General features: G+C 39.8%; 1 protein-coding gene across 3 annotated transcripts in view; it reads right to left on the bottom strand.

Annotated features, from left to right (window-relative positions):
* slco4a1 (solute carrier organic anion transporter family, member 4A1) overlaps window positions 1-21993 on the bottom strand; it is a 41906-nt gene that overhangs the window by 14187 nt on the left and 5726 nt on the right. For 2 of the 3 annotated variants that reach the window (XM_039799951.1, XM_039799952.1), the window contains one exon: window positions 1-80. This exon is cut by the window's left edge and continues 1096 nt beyond it. The gene's annotated coding sequence lies outside the window, so the exon portion shown is untranslated. Of the gene's footprint in view, window positions 81-5638; window positions 5748-21993 lie in introns of those variants that run through there. The other variant, XM_039799950.1, reaches the window with a different exon arrangement.

Here is a 21993-nt window from a genome sequence, read left to right on the forward strand (position 1 = left end):
CAGGTGCTTTTGTTTGCCTATCTGTACAAGGTTGTACAGGTTGTAAAGACTGCTTCATACTGACGTTGAGCAATGGCATCCTATGGAGAGCAAAGAGAGACATATTTAATAAATATGATCCGATAGGCTTTAATAAGGCACTAAAGCTTGTAATAGTTGCATTAACGGATGTTGGCTGATTCAGTGACACAGCCGAGAACATACATCACCAAGTAAAAATGAAATGTCCTGTGACCATTTTTTTTCAATGGGACCAATGTGCTCCTCACATCAAAACATCAGAACAGTATACATTTTTAACTGACAATGGGATTTCTGTCATTGTGTTATTCGCTGCTGCTTAATATGGCTGCAACTAACGATTAATCTGTTGATTATTTTCTTGATTAATCGATTAGTTGTTTGGTCTGTAAAATGTCATAAAATGTCAGAAATGTTGATCAGTGTTCACCAAAGCCCAATATGACATCCTTAAATGTCTTTGTTTTGTCCACAACTCAAAGATTCAGTTTACTGTAATAGAGGAGTGAAGAAACTAGAAAATATACAGTAGATATTTGCCACATATGGTGGTCAGGGCAGGCAAACACACACACACACACACACACACAAACACACACACACACACACACACACACACACACACACACACACACACACACACACACACACACACACACACGGGTATGAAACCAGTCCTGGTGCCTCCTGTGCACAAGGCCACAGGAGTGAATGGACTCAGCTTCCTGCATTGTTTTGTGACTCAAGCTATTTTAATTACCGACAACATATATCAGAGAAATTGCTTTCTCGCACAAAATATTAAACCTTAACAAAACACAGGTAATGAACCATAAGATGTACTTTCTGCTCCAGCAAGCACAAGTACAGATCACAGCTTTCACAAGAACAAAACCAATGTGCAGATTCAGCTGTTGTATAACAAAATTTAATTTGACCAATTAATGCGGCATGAGACATACTATAATATCCCCTTTATTACTCCAAAACACACTCATATAATAATACATTAAGATTACTTTATTAACTCACAGGGTAGCTATTGCTCTCATGCCAGATATAACTTGACAATAATTTGTGAATCTTCAAACATTGATTCATTATTTTGCTGACATCTGTTTACAGGAAGTAGAAGCTGAAAACAAAAGAGGGATCATTTACCTCCAGTAACACATCCGTCTGTGTAAATGTTTGCCTCACATAACCTGACCTTCAGAGGTGTCAAAAGTATTCACATTCATTACTCAAGTAGAAAAATAGATACTAGGGTTTGAAAAGACTTTTGTAGAAGTTGAAGTATCAACTCAAGCTTTTATTTAAGTAAAAGTGTAAAATTACTGGTTTTCAAAACTACCTAAAGTATAAAAGTAAAAGTAATGTAAGGCAGAGATCTTCAACAGGGGGGTCCTCAGAGTCATTGCAGGGGGGCCTCCAAATTATTGTAAATTTTTGAGTCTTTAAAAAAAAAAAATTAAAATGCCTTAGAATAATTCCAACATATTATTAGCGAATATAAATTCCCACTGATGATAGGCTTACTGGCCTATAGGTAAGGTAGTCACTAAGATATCAGCCCACAGATACAGTTAATCCTAGATTTACTGTGCCACATATGTAACATTAAAATATGATTTATAAAATCATGCCAACAATTACAGTTTTTTTCGACTGCTAGACGACTCTGGCCACAACTGGAGTCACATCTGCAAAACTCTAACTACAGTCTGCACAGCAGCAGTTCATGTGGACCAAACTCTAGATCGTTTGTCATTGCTTGAACACAGTTTTCAAAACTCTACACACTTATCCCATGACTTTAACCACAACGTGCACGACACTGTAGATTTACAGCACTTTGTTCAAATGCTAACACACTGCTGTCAAAACTGTTAACCACACATTGAAAACAGAATAGATTTCAGTCTGGTGCCTATCAAACACTGCTGATTGCAATTTTATTATATAAAAAATGTCTTGTTTTAGACTAATTAGTGAACATATACGGTATTTATATACAGTAGAGAAAGCTCAGAAAGCCTTTTTTGTACACAAACACCAAATAAGAATGAAACAATTATAGATACCAAAGATACCAACATGTCCAGGGAAGATGTCTGAGGTTACATACACAGCTATACAAAAAAAGTGAAAAATACTATATCTTTACTATAGTAAAACTGCGTTCTTACTGTTTTTCAGAAAGTAATGGAGGTGAAAGCAATAGAAACTCCACATTCATTTGTATTTAGAGATGATGCAGACATCCAATGTGATGAAGAAAACTTGCCGCATGATGCTGGAGAGAGGCAGGATTAGTCACACTATTCTTTGGTACTGTTACGTATGTACCTTTAGTTTTTTTCAACCAGTAATTCCATAAATTACTAGAGACAAAATACTTTATTGAAGAAAACTGCTGATTTCATTCCTTCTTTTTTACCTTATGTAAAAACTGGTATGCTATACAATCTATATTTTTTCCTTAAATACACTGTTGAGTAGTGTCAAGTCACTGAAATTGTTCAAACTGTAAAGATGAGAAAGTTTGTAATTTCTGTATTGGTGTTTGATGCTAGTGTTTTTACTCAGTGTGTTCTGAATGACAGTGTGTGTTATCTCAGTGAGGCTTGTGCATAGTGTTTGGCTGCACTGAGCCTGTTTTGAGACGTGTGTGAAGAGTTGTGTTGCTTGGAATGAGTTTTGCAGGTGATGTGAACTGTTTAGCTCAGATGACTGGTGGTAGTGAGTATGTAGTTAGAGTTCTGCACACGTGACTCCATTTGTGCCCACTGTCGTTTAGCAATTGGAAAAAACTGTAATATTTTAATAGCTTATGAAAATAGGTTATGTAAGAAGGCTTTAGGTTGCCCTAACAGTTATTGTAGGCCCAGTTTAATATGCAACTTAATTTCATACAATATGTAGTAGGGGGTCCCTGCTATATCTCACTTTAAGTTAAGGGGTCCTTGGCTTAAAAAAACGTTGAAGACCCCTGATGTAAGGGGGAAAAAATGCCATTAAGGACAAAAGCTTAACCCCAAAACGTGGGGACAAAACCTCCACAAAAAAACATTTTTCTAAAGGCCATAATGACTATAATAATGTTATATTAAAATCATACCTGCAAACCCAGAAGGGCTGAAAAAGGTGACACATCTCTTCTGTGTTTTTCAGACAAGGGCAGCTACAGTCTGGTGTTAGAATCCTCTCCAGTGAAATACAGACACACTTTTACACCGTTTAGCTCTCAGCATTTTAACCGTGTTTACTCCAGCTGCTTGCTAACTGTAGGCCAACGTTACCTGCTGCCAACTCTAGTGTTAACTAGCGTCCCGTGCGGCGATGTTTCAGTTCCATCTAACGTCCGTTTTTGGAGCATCAGAGAGAAGCGCAGTCATTTGAAGTGGCTCCTAAATAAAGCACCGAAATCTGTGTTGCTATTCGGTCCGGTAGATAACGGTGCAGGTGTAATGGATTGCGTACAAACCAATAGGGTGTCGGAATAGCTATGTTTATACTTCTCATCCAACCACAATCAAATTCACTCTATCCGGATGGAGTGATTTGGATAGGTTTTTTTTGTGTGTGTGTTTTTGAATGAAGACAAGCCGAACTGAAATATGAGTAACGAGGCTAGTTTTAAAATGTAAGGAGTAGAAAGTACAGATAATTGCGTGAAAATGTAAGGTAGAAGTAAAAAGTATGCTGTAAAATAATTACTCCAGTAAAGTATAGATACCCAAAATTTCTACTTAAGTAAGGTAACTAAGTATTTGTACTTACTTGACACCTCTGCTGACTTTAAAGGGCAACTTCATTTTTTTTACAACCTGGACCCTGTTTTCCCATATTTTTGTGTCTAAGTAACCAATGAGAGCAACAATCTTTGCAATCGGTCCAGTATTACATAAGCGAGATTAAGCAAGAAAAGCAGCATTAATGGGCAATTGTACACCTTCCATTTACGTCCACTAAAAGTGCTTTTTTTGGCACTGACATTTTCATCTTCATCTTTATTTTAGATCCCCATTAGCTGCTAACAATGTATCAGCTTCTCTTCCTGGGGTCCACATTAAACAATCACAACATCTACATAAATATACCATACATACAATTTTACATACATTTAATACACATCATTATATATAACATTCATATATCATAATATTTATATCATATCATTTTAAGGGTTTTCTAAGTAGTCTTTTAAAACTGGCCTTACTAGGTGCCTCCACTATAATAGTTGGCAAGCTATTCCACATTGTGATGCTTCTAAACAGTTTTGACACAGACATGCCCAGATTATTATTCTAAGTGTCTCAAAACATTATGGAAAGGATCCCAACAGAGCTAAACATTTTTGTAAAGGAGTAAAATCCTTTTGGTTTACCATTAAACAGCCCCAAAATCACTCTTGACAAACCCACCAGACTTCAAATAATCACCACACTGGTTTGGATGAAAGAAACCCTCACATCCCATTCACTTACATTTACATGTGAAATTATGCTCTATACACGATAAAAGTATTTTGTAGTTAAGGAGACTGGCGAGTTTGGCGATGGCGATTTGGGAGCTGTTTCTGGTTTAACAAAAATGATCTTACTCTTTAACAAAAAGGTCGATCTCTGTAGGGATCCTTTTCATAATGTTATCAGACACTTAGAATAATCATCTGGGCCTGTCAGCCGCAAAACCAGCACTTTTAGTGGACGGAAATTGGCGGAGCACATTTGCCCTATATGACTGCATTGCAGCCCGGTTCGCGGCTGCCGGTTCCAGCATTCTCGCTCAATAATGGACCAATTTCAAAGATGTTTGTTCACATTTAGTCCCCTAGCAATCAATGCATTGGAAAATATGGTCTAGGTTGAAAAATACTGAAATAACCCTTAACCCCTAACATTTAATCTAAGTACACTACTGTGCATGATAACCTTTAACAATGTCAACAACTTAAAGATGAAGTAGAAAAAGGGAAAAGAGTATTTTCATCACTGACTCATTTCCTCATAAAATCCATCACAAGTAAACATGTTAGCTGATATACACGCCTCACAGTAAAATTAATCAGCACATGTGAGGTAACTGGTTATGTATGCTGTACGGAAATATTTCATTTTCAGACAAAAACGAAATCACTTGAACTCTGTGACACCTTTAAAAACAAACGGAAATTAAACAAAGAAAAGTCAATAAACATTGTAATATACGTAATATACGTAGTATATGTTATAAACCCTATAAGTGATTTGAATTGAATGACAACCCTACAAAATGATGTTTTATGGGCGTAAAGATTGCTTTCAGGTTGCACTAGCTGATATTTGTGCATCCATAATGTTTAAAACCACTGCTTCCAAAGTAGGTATTTCTTGTAATTCACTGAGAACTACTTTTCTCTCTACAAAAATGAAATGCTCTCTGCTTTTACAACAAAAGATTGACCAATAATTACATACAGCAAACACATTCACAGCAGCATTCAGGCTTTAGAAATAAGATTATGTTAATTGGCAACCCCTATTAATATAGTCGCCCACAAAACTTCACAAACGAAAGCTCCAAATATATAACAATACATTATATTATAAATATGCTCTACTTAGTCTCCTACCTTCATTCCTAAACAGAGACGGAGACGAAGAGACAGGGGTAACATACAAATGGAGAGTTAGAGAGTAGTGTCCATGCTATGTCATGAGCCTGTCTCTCTAAGCCTCTTATAGTCCTGCGCTGATGCAGCACATCCGTGCATTCACACGCCCCATCAGTGGAGTCCTGCAGGCAGTTTGGAGGGGGGCACTGTTAAGTGCCTCCCGTCCACATAATCCACCTGAGAGAGAAATGCTCACTGATACTGCACTGGAAGTTTGCTGCCTCTCAGTGGAGTTAAACTAAATTGTTTGCTAACCCTTAACACACTTTCCACACTTACACACACAGCAAAAAAAATAAAAATTGTTGTTCAAATCTGCAAATTTGGGTTAAAAATATATTTGGTCTGTCATAATCTGTTTGGATAGTTCAAATCACTACACTAGGCCAGTGGTTCCCAAAGTAGGGTCCAGGGACCCCCAGAGGTCCTTGAAGGGGTCCCCAGCACAAAGGGGAATCATTTATTTTCCCTATAACTCCATCAATAAGGAACCCAATGACGGAATGTATGACTATTTTGATCATGGGTTTCATAAACGTTCTGTAATAAAACATCAAAAGCGAAAATCCTATTGGATTGAGCCCCTGGGGTGAAATCTTATCAAATGGGGGTCCGTGGTCTAATTGAGCCATGCTGAGCAGATATTAATGATATACCAAACAATCTGAGAGGTAATATGTGGAAGTACGGCTGGGCAATATATCAATATTACATTATATCGATATTGTGATATGAGACTACATATCGTCTTAGATTTTGGATATTGTAATATGGCTTAAAAGTGTTTTGTTTTTTTAAAGATTTTTTTTGGGGGCTTTTCCGCCTTTAATTGATAGGACAGCTAGGCGAGAAAGGGGAGAGAGAGGGGGAAGACATGCATAAACCTGTCAGTATATGTGCGCCTGCTCCACCCAGTGATCCAACCCGGCCATGTCTTTTCCTGGTTTTAAAGTCAAGTGATGTAATTTTCTGACATATACCAGACTATTTTTTGCCTTTAACCACTTAGTTGTTATATCGACATTATTGATGATTGTTTATCTAAAATCTAATTGTAAAGATGTTTTGTTAAAGCACCAATTGTCAACCCAACAATATCGTCGCAATATCGATATTGTGGTATATGGTTGAAAATATCCTGATGTCTGATTTCCCCATATCTTCACATATCGCCCAGCCCTATGTGAAAGCATTTTGGATTCAACAGCATTGATGTAAAGATCGGTATGCCGGGCTCAGACTACACAATATCAGCACGATTCTAGATAAAACGGCAGACGTAGGGAGTTGAGTTGGAAGCGGGACAACAATGGGCGTTGGAGGCGAACGTCGATAGTTTTATCCCTCTAAGTGTGTCATAGTGGTGAACAACCAACGCTGCATCTGGGACGCCTCATGACAACCCGACGGAAAGACTAGAGACGGAGTGCTCTTCCACGCACAACTGTAAACATGGCGAAGTGAAAGAGGAATGATGATGTTGTTGGTGCTGTGAGGTGGAACTGCGAAACAGAGAAAAGGTCACAGCCATTGTTCATTTACATTCTTGTCCCTGAAAGTCGGTTCCTAGCACCTACTATTCCAATGACTTCAAGCACGTTGTGAAAGACGGCAAGCTTTGATTGGTTGGGGACCAACGTGTAGTAGGTCATGTCTCTCGGCCAAGTCACAGCAATACTTTATGACTATAATCGCTGTGTCCGTCAAATTAGTTTTGCAAATTCCTTCCAGTGACATTAGCATTGTCACTCAGGTGAGGCAGTGGGGGCGCCACAGATAAAATAATAGTTAAAATGCTACAATGTGTTTTAGTATAGAGCTCAAGAGTGACCGCCCACTTATTTTACGGCTTCTGGAACAATACGTTTTTTCAACTCCAAAGGGCATAACAGCTGCTCGTGACCACAAAACATTTGATTTGGCGCAAACTAACATTTTTAAAACAGCAAAAAAGGCAAATGTACAAGACTATGTACAGAAACTATCACAGACTTCAATGGTAGAAGCTCTAGCCGTTGGCGGGTGCGGTAAAGATTTCCATGGTCACAGCGAACTCCAGCAATCAGAGACGTTGCTGTTACGTTTAGGATTGTGGTTAGTGTAGTATTTTTCCATAAATAAAACATTTTTTTTTCTTAAAACATGGTTGATTTCAAACGGACATCTAGCTTCTACAGGAGCATAAACTATAATAATTATAATAATAATAATAATAATAATAATAATAAATAATAGTAAAAATTGATGGTTTAGACATTATGGCTAATAATCCAAATCCTCATGAAGAAAATGAATGGGATTTTTACTTCCGAAAACCACACTGTTAAGGTCTAATAGGTTACTTGCCATGCCAGCTGATTACATCTTTTTCGCATTTATTCAAAGTAGATTTCTTTTCTAAAAGTGATATGTATGTATGTATCTCTTGGTTCAGGTGCTCCTGAATGTGTATTGCTCTGAAAGCATCTTTAATGAGGCCTCTACAGCCATCCACTGATGACACTAATGACATGTTTGCTCATGCTAATGGATTTTTGATCCAGGTCTGCCAGATGTAGATCTGTTTGACAGGTTAGGCATAAAGGATAAGGTGGTGATTCGGGGTGGCTGTAACTGACAGCTTGTTTTGATGATTTTGTGCCTGCTGGTGGAGAAAAATCTATTATTCCAGCTTTAAGAAACTACCGTACTACCATAGAGCTCAACAGTGACCGCCCACTGTTTGAACGGCTCCAGTTCCGTAAACGATTCTCCCCATTCAATTGCTCAAGAAACAAGGTGGATTTCATACGGACTTGTGGCTTCTACAGGGGCATAAAGCATAGTTTCACAATCTCGTAGCTTGTGGTAAGTCTACACTGGATGGTTTTTACATTATGGGTAATAATTAAAAGTCCTTACGGAGAAAATGAATGGGATTTTCACTTCTGGAACCACACACTGCTAAGCACCATACCTCTTACAACAGCTGATATTTATTTCTGAAAAACTTATGGTCATGTGCACAGAATGAAATGCTCTCTCACTGCCACAGCTCTTTTCTTTCAACTAATAACTGCAACGTTGAGCACTGAAAACTAAAAAGCAGCCTGTAAAAGGGTTGGTGGCGAGCTACGCCATCTCATTATTCCGCATGATCATCACTGAGTACAGAATACCAGAGAGTCCTGACAAGCAAAGCTGTTTGCTGTACAACACAAAATGAATGGGACTATCCAACCATGCTGCTGTGAGCCGTTGTCTATCCAGCTGATCGCTCATGATAAGTACGAATAATAAGGTTTGGGAGAGAAGCTAGAGCATTAAGTCCAATTAAAATCTTATCATGTTTAATTGAAAGGTTGATGGATGGTGAAAGTTTTTGACCGGTTCTGGTCTGGCCCTAGAGGCCAGATGTCTTTCTGACTCCAATTGGTCACCTCTTTAAAGTTGTGTTCGTTGAATGGCAGACCAGAATTCAATACACAGGATTTGTTCAGTTGGTCTATAACAAAACTTTAGTAAATTATATTGCAAGCAAAATACAACTTATTCATAAGGTTCAGATTTCCTTTAAAGATGCAGTAGGTAAGTCTTATAAAACTAACTTTCTGTCACATTTACTGAAACTGACCCTATGTTTCAGTAGAACAACATGAATTATGTAATATAAAAAAAATCCAGCTCCTCTGGCACCACCTACAGCCTGTACTGCAATTGGCAAAATTCCACCGCTCCCGGTTGATTTTCTCCAATCAGGGCCACAGGGGGTGTCCATCTGCCTGTCAATCACTGCTCAGGCACGTACACTAGGGTGACCAAACGTCCTCTTTTGCCCGGACATGTCCACTTTTTGCCTACTGTCCGGGGCGTCCGGGGGGGTTTTATAAATGTATGAAAATGTCCAATTTTCACTGATTTTCATGTGACCATTAAGCGTGTACTTAAATTAACTGGCGCTTTGCACACAATACTACGGTACTTTGTTGTGTGACGTAATTCCCGAGAGGCTGCCTTGTGGCTCTGCGACGCGCACATACACAGGGACCAGAGCAGACAGCGGAGCAGCATTGCACACAAAATGCCGAAGCGTTTCCTGCTAAAGATTTCCCACCGTGGTCAGAAAACACAGGGAAGACACTTTGTTTCTCTCACTATGACTCTAGAGTCGTACTCGCTCTGAAGATAATGACCGTCCACTAAGAAGTCTACGGCAATAGCTCTGCGTGGAGCCTCTGCAGAACCATAAAACAAGACTTGACCTGCAAAAAAAATGTCCCACGTACGGTTTGGACCGGACAAGTGGGAGGCGGAGTGCACCGTGTGCAAAGCTGGCACATATGTTTCAGTGTCTTTATTATTTATCTTATTACATTGAAAAGGTATGAAGAGATATTTTGTTGAAGCTGGATCTTCTAACACCGAAGAGGTCATATTTAGAACATTATTTCATATTATTTATTTATTTTAAAAGAGAGCTATTATTTTGTTACAGGTTGTTACAGATTATATTTTATTACAGAAGTTATTTTTTGCACAATTGAGGCATAATAAAGCATGTTCATTAACCTCTGAGAAGCCTGTCTGAATTTGTGTCTCGAGGCCGGGCCAAGTGTCCTCTTTTTTTGGAAATCAAAATACAGTCACCCTAACGTACACGCATATATAGCGTTCTCCCCTCCCCCTTCCCCGTGCACGAGCTGCAGAAAGGTTTCCCAAAACTCCGGTGAATATTGGAGTGGCTTTTCAGAGGTGGCGTGAGCTGCGGGATTTTAAAGATCTGAAGAACGATGCAGACGTAGCCACATTTCTTCTCGACAGGTAACGTAATTACCATGAATGATTTATCTTTCACTTGGTTATTAGTAGTCAAAAGTCCACAAAGCTACGTTGGTGAGGATAATAGTAACGTTTGCACAGTGGGCGGTCTGATATGATGCTGAAATGGCTAACGCTAGCCTGCTAGTTAGCATTGTTTTACTGTTGGTGAGTAAAGTTAACATTGTGTTAGTGTTTAGTTATTGAAAATGTTGTCTGTCTGACATGCCGGCAGTTCTGTCAAACTCCCTTGTGTGGAAGGGGCTTAGGAGACGGTTTGGAAAGGGGGGAGGGTCTGAGAAGTTGTCGATGTTCAAATTTGTTAGAAAAGTCCTGGCTCTTCACAATCTTACCTACAGCAGCTTTAAGACAATTCTCTCTCGCCCTGACACCAACAAGTCTTTTCGGAGTCTGACCCCGACCTATCTTTGCCCTTTTCTCTTATTCTCTTCAGGTTCCTCCTCCTCGCAACGGTGCATGCCGCTGCAATCAGCTGCACCTGGTCCAGGCATCCTGTTTTCGACCGCGATATCGCGCAAGGCCTTCACAACTTCTACTTTCTACTTCCTTGCTAGGCAACTGAACCACTTTGGGCATCTTGACCTTGTGTGTCACCTATCCTACCTTCCTCTTGCTCCAACATTTTTTCATCATCATCATCATCAGACAAAAGACACTCCTGTGAAGCAGTACACCTTACACAATACTTCAGTTTTATCACTCACAGAGAAAACAAGGTCAACATAGCTTAAGGCCTTTTGCTAATATTCTACAAAATCTATTCTTCAATGGCCAAATGAATTTAGACCTCGTCTCCCGCTTTGTAAGGAAGTTGTGAGTAGGTTCATCATGAGAGGCAGGGGAGGAGAGAGCAAGTGAATCATTATCAGGTGATGATGACGTGACCAGAGGTAGGAGTGTCTAGAAAGTTGAACCGGGGCACTCTGTTAACAATGCACTATGGTAAGGTAATACACTCCTGTCCCACTGTTTGTTTGTCTGTCCCTGAGTGCTTATGAACCAAACAAAGCCAAATATTTCTCAAAGTTATCAATGGGTTGTTTTTTCTTAGATCATTCCCATCTAATTTTCTATCTCGCCCTTTTCATTTCTGTTTTCAAAGTGAGATCAGAGTGAGGAGTTGTAATATTAATAAGCAATGCCCTCTGCCCTATATGCAGGGTCCTTTATCTTCACAGCAGAAACTTATTTGCTTTGGACTGGAGGACCGTTCCTCCTCTGTGGTAAACAAAGGCTTTTGAAGTATCAAGGGAAAGCCTCTCATGTGGTTATTACACATTTTAGAAACAACAGATGTAGACAAAGTCTCAATCTGTCAGTCTTGCTCAAAACTACTGGTGTTCGGATACACTGCTATGGCCATGAGATCTCACCACAATGAGTGAAGTGGAATCAGGTTTTTTTTTAGCAGAAAATACCTTTGCTCAAACAATAAGTAGTGAGAAATTGTGAGACTGGAGCGGAGCTGTGATTCAGTGCAACCCTGTTTGCACTGATGTAATTCTAGGAACCAGCTCTTTGAACCTAAATTAGAAAAAAGCATACAGCCCTAAACTAAACTCCAGCAGCATTGTCCATTTATCCTTGTTGACCCTGCACATGTTGTGAGGTTAATGTCTCCATCATGTGTCACTGTATTAACTGAAGCAGTCAAACAGAGTCAAGCACACTACAGAACTTGCTCAATCTTCCATTATATACCTTCTCCATTTAACTGACACAAACAAGCTTAAATCACACACAATAAACCAATGTAATAAGCCGCTTCTCCACCACCGACACTAATATTAGATGTTTTATCTTGTATAATAAATGTAAGCTAAAATACAATTCATGAAATGAAATACATACTACGTACAAATAGACTTAAAGTGACCCCAGACAACGAGAGGAAAACTTGATTCATTATTAAATACTGAGTGAAGTAGGCAAAAGTAACCCTTCCCTTACTGCATTATACAGTATACCATTACATTTCAAATTTTGAATTGCTACCTGCGGAATTTTGTGTTTTCCTCGACATAAATTATTTCACCATAAATTTGTGCCTGAAAATGTATCAGAATGCAGGAAAAATTTCCTGGGGGGAGAACCCACAGATCCCCGCTTCATATGTGTCACCCCTAAGGCCAATTCTGAGCCAGGAAAAAGCCTGGTATTATGAACACCTCAGAACAATTTCTCCAACACGGACGCCTAACGTTAGCTAGTAAGGACATAACATTAGCACGTTATCAGCTGCGTTGTTGAGGTTACCATGCTGTAACGTTAACATTACCTGCTAGTCAATATCGACTTATGTGTAAGAAAACAAACTAAACAATCCCCACACTTTTTTTTTAATTTTGTTCAAGTGTTCAACAAGTTAACAACATATACAGTAACATTTAAGTTTCCTTTTTTTGTCATGCATTCAGAAGGTCAAAAAGCGGTGAACAGCATTTGGCTGTTAAACAGAATTACAACTTGTGGTATCTTTTGTTTTGTCAAAGAGCAAATTTATGATTTTTTTTTATTGTTGAAAGATTACATTGTGTGCTGTAACTGCCCCTGCACCGTTATAGCCTTATATCCTTGAGGATGGGACTGTGGGCAGATTGTCTATTTAAGCTATTATACAAAGTTGCCAAAATATTTGCGGTTCAATTAATATAAGAATTCTGCACCTCTTTCCACACACGGACCCCCGACCATGGGACAGCTACCACCGCAAATAGAATCTAATTCTGTGGGAAACACTGAAGTTGTATGCTCCCGCTGTCCGTCCTGTCCAGTGGTTCTTTTAACCTGCTTTTAATATCTGACTTTCTTTTGAACAGCTTTTATATAACCAAACTTGGTTTTTTAAGAAGGTTTTTAAGTGTTTTATTCACACCAGTGGTCCCCTTGTGCCCGTGCCCCTCGCAGTGCCCATCCCGGGCCAAACCAAACCCAAACGATACAATGTCCCTTACTGTAAACTCAACTGTTTAAAAAAAAAAACTCAATTTGAAAAACTAATTTGTTCAATTTGTCAAACTTTTAAAGGTGCTCTAAGCGATGTTGGGTGATGTCACTTCTTGTTGACGTTCAAAGTATTTTCATAAAAAAAGGAGGCTAACTCGCCCCTCCCTCCTCCTCCTCATCCCAAACCCCTCCCCTCCCTTCCGTGCACTAACCCCCCCAACCCCCACCCCCAACTCCTTCTTGTCGGTTATTGGCTGGAACACTGTTTGTTATGTTTGGTGGTGCAGGTTGGCGCAGTTTGGTTTTGTTGCCGTTTGTGGAGCCTGGGCTGTCTACAGAGACCACGTTTTCAGTGTGCTCAGGGGACAGGCAGCTAGCGGATAGTGAGGAGATGTTTGCTGTATGTGACAAAATGTTATAGCCTAAAAAAACGCGTGACATCACTTAGAGCAGTGGTTCCCAACCTTTTTTCCTTGGCGCCACCCCACTCATGTCTAAGAAAAGCTGAGCCCCCCCCCCCCGAAACCGAAGTTGAGGTAACTCTCGAGATAGAGCCATACTTTCTTTTTTGATAAAGAGGAGTTATCAGCACTTGTACGTTTCTCCGCCATGTTTCATTCATAAAATAGTGATGCCGTGGCGGCAGGATAATGATAGCAGCTAGCAGCTGACCTGATGACAGCAAGGGTCACAGGTTAAGAGGTCCTGGAGGTTTGGCCTACTAAGTACCCTGCCTACAATTTTAAGCAATTTCTTTACCTCAACCTTAATCCAGATAAAGACTTGCGCACCCCCTGTGATCTTTGCCGCCCCCCTGAGGGGTGCCCGGACCCCAGGTTGGGAACCACTGGCTTAGAGCACCTTTAAACAATGCTGCTTGAGGCTGTAGAGATTGTGCAATAGTTATATGGTGTTTTACTGTAGGGTGAGGGAAATATTTGTTTTGTGCAATATGTTTTTACCACGGGATGATGTTGTTGTGACTGGTACAGTGGGTGCTGTATTGTTTGTTCATGTTTTCTTTGCAACGGTCAAGGCATTGATTAATGTGTGCAGCTTTTGAGTCCAAAACAAATTTCCCTAAGGGGACATAAAGGTATATCGTATCGTATGAATCAATGCAAAATACTGTACCACAGCATTTATAGCCTAAGCTAGTTTACAATGACGGTCCAGCTGGGTCTTTAAAATACCTATGCATTTCCAGACTAGTTTTAATAGCTTTCTTTACACAAAGGACAAACTTTACGTCATCCCCATCTGCTGTATATATGAACACTGTAAAGTGTTTTACACTACCTGTTTCCATGACTACAAAGTGTCTCTGGTTCAGCCAATAGTACTGTCAGACTGCGGCACAACTTCCTCATTAACCACAATACACAATGCACCTGCAGGTCAGGGTAGTTTTAAAGGCCAAATTTAAAATGCTGCTCATGTGTCTGCTTCGAGGCTGACAATGCTGTACTGCGTATTTCATGGCTGGAATATGACTACAATTTTCTATAAGTAGGTGCCCTTTAACAACAAGACACACTGTTTAATTTCATCAGCAGCCTAACAGTTAGCAAATGCAAGCATGCCTGAGATGGGGGTGGAGGATGGACAATGGGCATTAAACAAGGCATCTGCTGTTTTCATGGTAGTTTCCCTTTCTTACTTCCTTCATTTCCCAAAATGTACAGACCAAATTCAAATTGCTGCTCATGGGTCTGCTTCACTGCTGTCATTTCTGAACTCAGTGATTCATGGCTGGAATAGGCAAAGACTTCTCTACAATACACTAAGTGAAAAGTTATTATGATTCATCCAGAGTGGTACATACATGTCTGTACCAGATTTTATGCCAATCCATCCAATAACTGTCAAGACATTTCACACAAAAGCTTATGATGGCGCAAGAAGAAAAGTCAGGGGGATCACCAAAGTCGATAGGATACATCCTCTGGGGACCATGAATGTCAAACGTTGGTGCCATTTCCATTTCCGTAGATGTTGAAACATTTCATTGGATCAGAAAAATCTCTGTTCTGCTCGTGGCTACAGGGAAAGTCACTGGATAACCAAAGTCATTCGGCTCCATCCTTTGGAAACCATGAATTTCCCAACAAGATTTCATGGAAATCCTGGCAAAAATTGAGACATTTTACTTAAAACCAAAATTGGCAACCTTATCTTGGTGCTAATGGAAATGCCAAGGACCCACTAATGTCAGCAGCGGCCTCCATGAATATCTACACAGAATTTAATGGAAATCCATAAAACTGTTTTAAATATGCATTTGTAATAACCTAGCAGTGTATCTTACTGGCAGTCAATAGGGGTTATGTTAGAACATGTCCATCCCAAGATGGCGACGGCAGAGCCAGGTGTATCTACATAAATATGGCCACAACCAATGCGGCACTAACAAACAGCACTAATAGCACTAAAAGTGAAATTCTATTACCATCTGGTTGAAAACATAGTACTGGGGCAGTCTATGCCCATTACAACAGCTAAATGCAGTCAATCTAGAGGCCTGCACACCTTGAATAGAATTGAATAATTTAGCTATTCCAAAAATTGCTATATTCAAGATGGCAGAAATCTTTTCAATCAAATTTTCTAAAATCAACACAATGGCACAACACAAGAGGCTTCCCCTTTGCCATCTCCACCTCATGCTGCATCATGTGCTAACTGCAGCATTGTTGATGACATTGAACAATCACCCCTAGATGCCCTTATAGTGCCCATATCGGCTCTCATCCGATCGGGACATCCCTATGTATTTTAAAACATAAAAGTAAAGCCTGTAAGCAGAAAACAAACAAACAGGATCCTCAGCAACATATAAGCAACAAATAAGTAACTCAAATAACATTGTTCATGTTCAAAAGGGGTAGGAAGACATGGAGAACGTTTCTTGTCCTACCCCCTTTTCATTTTTTTTACATTATTCATAGTTTATAGAAATTCAATTTGCATCCATCAGTGTCATTTGCATCCATCTCTTGTTCTAGCCAGTTCCAGTCTGCCCAGTAAAGTAATCAGCCGTTTTAGTAGGCAGGGTAATCCAGCCCTCTGGGCCCCACTGCCACTGTGGGGAATTTATGGGATGGGACAAAGTAGGCACTGACCCAATAATGGTCTTCTGCTTGGCTGCAGATTAGAGAGCAAACATCAACTCGCCCCACAGGCAACAGACAGTACTGCTCATTTACCCCTCACCTCTATGGCAATGAAGCAACTATATTGTCTGCTCAGCTGTTTATTATCTTCTCTCCATCCTCTTTTATGATTCCACAAAAACAAAATGACAAGACAAGACAGGAACAGAGGGTGATAGAAGTGCAGGTACTCTCAGTCTCAACCACTACATACTCTAGTTCTACTTGAACAACAGCTGAAAGTACAAGAAGACCATTACTGCCCAGTTTTCCAGGCATTTATACAAATTTGCTGTTTGAATAAATATTCATTATAAGATTGTTATGAGGAAGTAAGTCCATAAGAGTATCTATCACAAACTGGCAAAAGAAAACAGGAAGCTGATGATACAAATCAGAAGCTAAGCTTTTAGTCAAAGTCACTATCATCAGATAAATAGCATAGATTGTGCGTAGGGGATGTAACTAAAGATTCTTTCTATTATCGTTAACAAATCTGTTGATTATTTGTCCAATTAATCCATTAGTGTACAAAATGTTTTAAAACAGTGAATGTAAATATCCATCACAGCTCCCCAGAGACCAAGGTGAAGTCTTTAATTGTCTTGTTTTGTCGGATCAACAGTCCATAAATCAGAGATTTAGAAGATAGCTTACAATGATAGAAAAGCAGCAAATCCTCACATGTGACAGGCTGGATCAAGAAACATATTTGGCATAACTGATTTAAAGGATGAATTGATTTTTAAAATAGATTGTCTGTTAATCAACTAATCAATTAATCAACTCATCATTTCAGCTCTAAGTGTAATAATAGATTCATTAATAGAGGCCTAGTGGCCGTTTGTTGCCCAAGGTCCCCTAAATAATCTGTCCAGGTAGACCTGTTTAGTATTTTATTGTTTTTTATTTTGTCCAAACATGATTCGTAATCACATGCTTGGCATATTCTATAATTATGCACTGAATGTGGTAGGATGAGTAGGCAAACTAGCAACATAAACTGTAAACAGAAGAGATCATATCATTCTTTAAGACGAGTTTGACATGTGGTTGATGTTTTTTTCTAGAAAGGCCAAATGCTGACATGTCGTGTGTAACATGCTCTGTGTTGGATAAAGTTATTACAAAAACAATGTGTTCGAATGGTCACCTATAGCCAGAATGCTCATACTGCCCACTTATTCCAAACCCTGGAGTTAGTTAACATATTTGACATCAATACACTTCAAATAGGTACTTTTGTATTTCAATTTCATAACCATTCATTTCCTGTTTCCTTTCACAGTTTCTTTCTAACTAGGTCGCCGATCACCAGTCATCACACCAGATCTGTTGATCTTCTATATCGTCAGTTCTACAGAACTAACCTTGGCCAGTTTTCAATCAGGTACAGAGCTTCAGTTGTATGGAACTTTATCTTTTCTTAATGGAGTACAGCACCATGTAAATTTAGTTATGATACAGTGTATGAACGCAGTGTAAATATGTTACTGTAATAATAGTTTTTTTCTCTTCTTTTTTTTATCTGTAGTGCCCATTCTCTAGTATGTAATTAGTATTCTTCTCTTTCCTTTAAATATATATATTTTTTAAAGTAGGTCCATTTGTAAATTGGTGGCAAGCATGTACAGCTGTCTTTAATTTTAATGTTAGGTGGGTTCCTTTTATAAGCCCTCAGGTTTTTTTTCCATCCCATCTGTGCATTTTCTTATGTTATTGTATATTTCTTCTTTTTTAATGTTTATTTCATATGCACAAATAAAAGACACAAGACATAAAAAGGGAAATAACACACAGACACACGTGTATATGTTGTATGTGTCTGACTGCAGACGTAGAGACACACAGTCAGACATGCATCAAGAATCAGCCCCCACTGCCCCACATCTCAGAGATGCCATCACATCACCTTTGCTGCCTCCTGTTGGTGGTGAAACCAACTGGAAGAAATGACCTAGAGAGCCAGCCAATAGGGGGCTTCGGATTTCAGACCATGTAGATGTAGTCTGAAAGGCAACTTGTTCAAGAGGGGACATCCGTGGTGCGTGTGTGAGATGAGACCTAGAAAGCAGTCGGCGAAGCCTGGTGCTCTCTGACAGTCTGCACCGCCTGAAGCTGCACTGAGCCTCAGCAGCACCTCTGCCTTTCAAGGAATCATGGAGGTTATCAGGGTGCTAGTCTCGCTTTGCCAGACCTTCCTCCACAGCGTTGCGAAGGAGGGTCTGGCTATTTCACACAGCATTCCGGGATGGGGGATAATTAGACTCCGGCTTATTGGTATTTCCTTAAACCAATCACAATCATCATGGGCAGCGTTAAGCGCTGGACAGAGCCATGGTGCCTCTGCAAAATAGCCTTGGGAAGAAACTTGTTTTGGTTGAATGGGGTCAGCCCTATGTTCCCACAGCTAAACGGTCCCACAGCCCTATGTTCCCACATTTCTAAGATTTTTCTTAAAATTAGGCCCTATGTTCCCACGGCCCAATGTTCCCACATTTCTAGGACATTTTCAAAATTAGGTCTTGTGTTCCTACATTTCCCTTCAATTTAAGCAATTAAGGCTTAGGGTTAGGGGGGATAAAATCTGATACAAATATATGAAAAAGGAAATGTGGGAACATAGGGCCTAATTTTGAAAAAAATGTTCCCGGTGGAACATATATACGTTCAAAAGTAGTTTTAGTCGTGCAACAGAAAACTCAGATTGGACAGATAGTCTAGCTAGCTGTCTGGATTTACCCTGGAGAGATCTGAGGAGCAGTTAACCATAGTCCTCATAAAATAAATAAAGAGTTTAGAATGCCAACACAAAGGAAGCGAAAGGTAACGGACATGGGGCTGAAAAGAGTGTCATGGAACATCGTGGATATAGACTAGGGTGCAGGAGGGAAATTACTGTATGAAAATGTGTATGTGAAAAAAAATAGGGCTGCAACTTTTACTTAATTAATTTGATTAATATGTCAATTGTTTCCTTGGTTTGGTCAATAAAATGTCAGACAATTGTGAAAAATGTCAATCAGACTAAAGTGCACGTAGAGCGCAGTTAGAAACTCTGATCTCAAAAGGTACAAGATTCATGTGGCACCGCAGGCTAAATGTGAAGAGAGGATGTGGTCGAGTCTCTTAATCATATTTTCAGGAACTTGTACCAGAGATTTATGACCAGTAATTGGCTTGCATTTAAACGTGGTAATACAGAGAAGAAAACCGCAATGTGTTCTACATGATATATATATATATATATATATATATACATACATGAGTTTGATTTCTGTGTTGCCAGAGTTTAGTAGAAAGAGCTTTGATGCTTCTCTTCCACAGAAGCACTGAGAAGCTTGGAAAGTATGTGTTGACACGATAAAGGCCTGATCACACCAGCATTTCAAATGGCAGACAACAAAGACGGCGCAACCCAGAGTAAATTCCTCTATCTGTGTCATGTGGGGTTCCCCACTGTCATGTCTCTTTAGGAGACCAGCGGCAGGTTCTGAGTGTATTGATTCCAACGGGAGAAGTGAACGTAAAGACAGGTTATGATCGATTCTTTCGCCCTGTAGTCACCAAAGTAAATATTGGAACCATTTTTTCGTGTAAATATCTAATGTCGCCCGTGAGGAATTCTAAGTAATTACAACAACACTGTTGGCGCGTCCACATGATACAAGCCTTCCGTGATCGAGCACACGCCCCCACCCCTCCTCCACGCAGTTGCAAGTAGCCAAGGAGGACTCTTCAGAAGAGGTAATTATCTTCGCTCAAGCTTCTGCGCAGGAAAGTCATCGGACGCCACAATCTTCTGAACATAGCCATACTGAGAAATCCAGAGAGAGTTGTGTGGAGCTGATAGTCTTAATTAGCTTTGTAGCAAATCATTTGGCAATGGCTTGAATGTAACAGACGTTCATTAATATAAAAAAAACGTATGCACTAAAGCTTTAATAAATTATGCAAATATAACTTTTCATCCATCCACATTACACTTCCAAACGTTCATTTAGGAGACAGGAAATGTGTACGTTTCATACCATTGTCGCTGCTTGTAATGCGCTATCTTTAGTATAGAGAATGACTGGTCGCACTTTGCTTACTTTACCACTTATTTCACTGACACTTGGTCAGTGGCTCTCAGCGTCGGATACCAAAACAAAAATCGTGCTTTAGCGTCTGTATGGGACCGGGCATAGCAGTAGCCCGACCGCGGCGCTGTAAGATGAAGTAGTATTTCGACAACGGTAGTGAATAGTATGAAAGCCCGAAAGTCTGCGTAACGAGGTTGGTTGGGGTGGTGGATGGGTCAATCAACACATAGTCTCGCTTTGCAATACCTTCCTCCACAGCGCTGCGAAGGAGGGTCTGGCTAGTCCACACAGCATTCCGGGATGGGAGAGAAACGTGCTCTGGTTTACTGGCATGTCTTCAAACCAATCACAATCGCCATGGGCGGCGCACAGAGCCCCGGTGAAGGGAAGGAACTTGTTTTGGTGGAACATGTGTACGTTAAAAAGTTGTTTTAGTCGTGCAACAGAAAACTCAGATTGGACAGATAGTCTAGCTAGCTGTCTGGATTTACCCTGCAGAGATCTGAGGAGCAGTTAACCATAGTCCTCATAGATCCACCGGAGCTTAGAATGCCAAAGAAAGCGGAAGGTAACGGACATGGGGCCAAAAAGAGTGTCATCCGGCAGACTGTCCGGTGGCACCGGAGCATTCTCGGAAATGGAACGTCGTGGATATAGACTAGGGTGCTAGAGGGAAATGATTGTATGAAAATGTGTGTTGTAAAAAAAAATAGGGTTGCAACTTAGAATTATTTTCATTGTCGATTAATATGTCAATTATTTCCTTGATTTAGGTTGTTTGGTCAATAAAATGTCAGACAATTGTGAAAAATGTCAATCAGTGTTTACCAAAACCTAAGATGACGTCCTCAAAATGACGCAACTCAAAGATTTTCAGATTACTTTAAAAGAGGAGTGAACAAACTAGAAAATATCCACAAACTAGAATCAGAGAATTTAGAATTGTTTTTCCTTAAAAAGCCAAAAGGTCATTAAAAAAAGAATGAGTACAGACTAAAGTGCACGTAGAGCGCAGTTAGAAACCCTGATCTCAAAAGGTACAAGGTTCATCTGGCACCGCAGGCTAGAGGGTGAGAGGATGTGGTCGAGTCTCTTAATCATATTTTCAGGAACTTGCCTCCACTCTCGCACCATTATTTCAGAGGACACCTATGACAGCAGTGTTACTGTTACCGTCCTACTAAAAGTGATGTTTCTATATCTGTTCAGTGAGTGACAAGTGGTGCACAGGACCATGTATTCTACGTTGTTCTTGCTATTCATCTCTACCACATATACGCCTCATCATTGCACACTTTTCCATACATACATA

Source organism: Perca fluviatilis, chromosome 5, assembly GCF_010015445.1.
Source record: "Perca fluviatilis chromosome 5, GENO_Pfluv_1.0, whole genome shotgun sequence".
Lineage (NCBI taxonomy): Eukaryota > Metazoa > Chordata > Actinopteri > Perciformes > Percidae > Perca > Perca fluviatilis.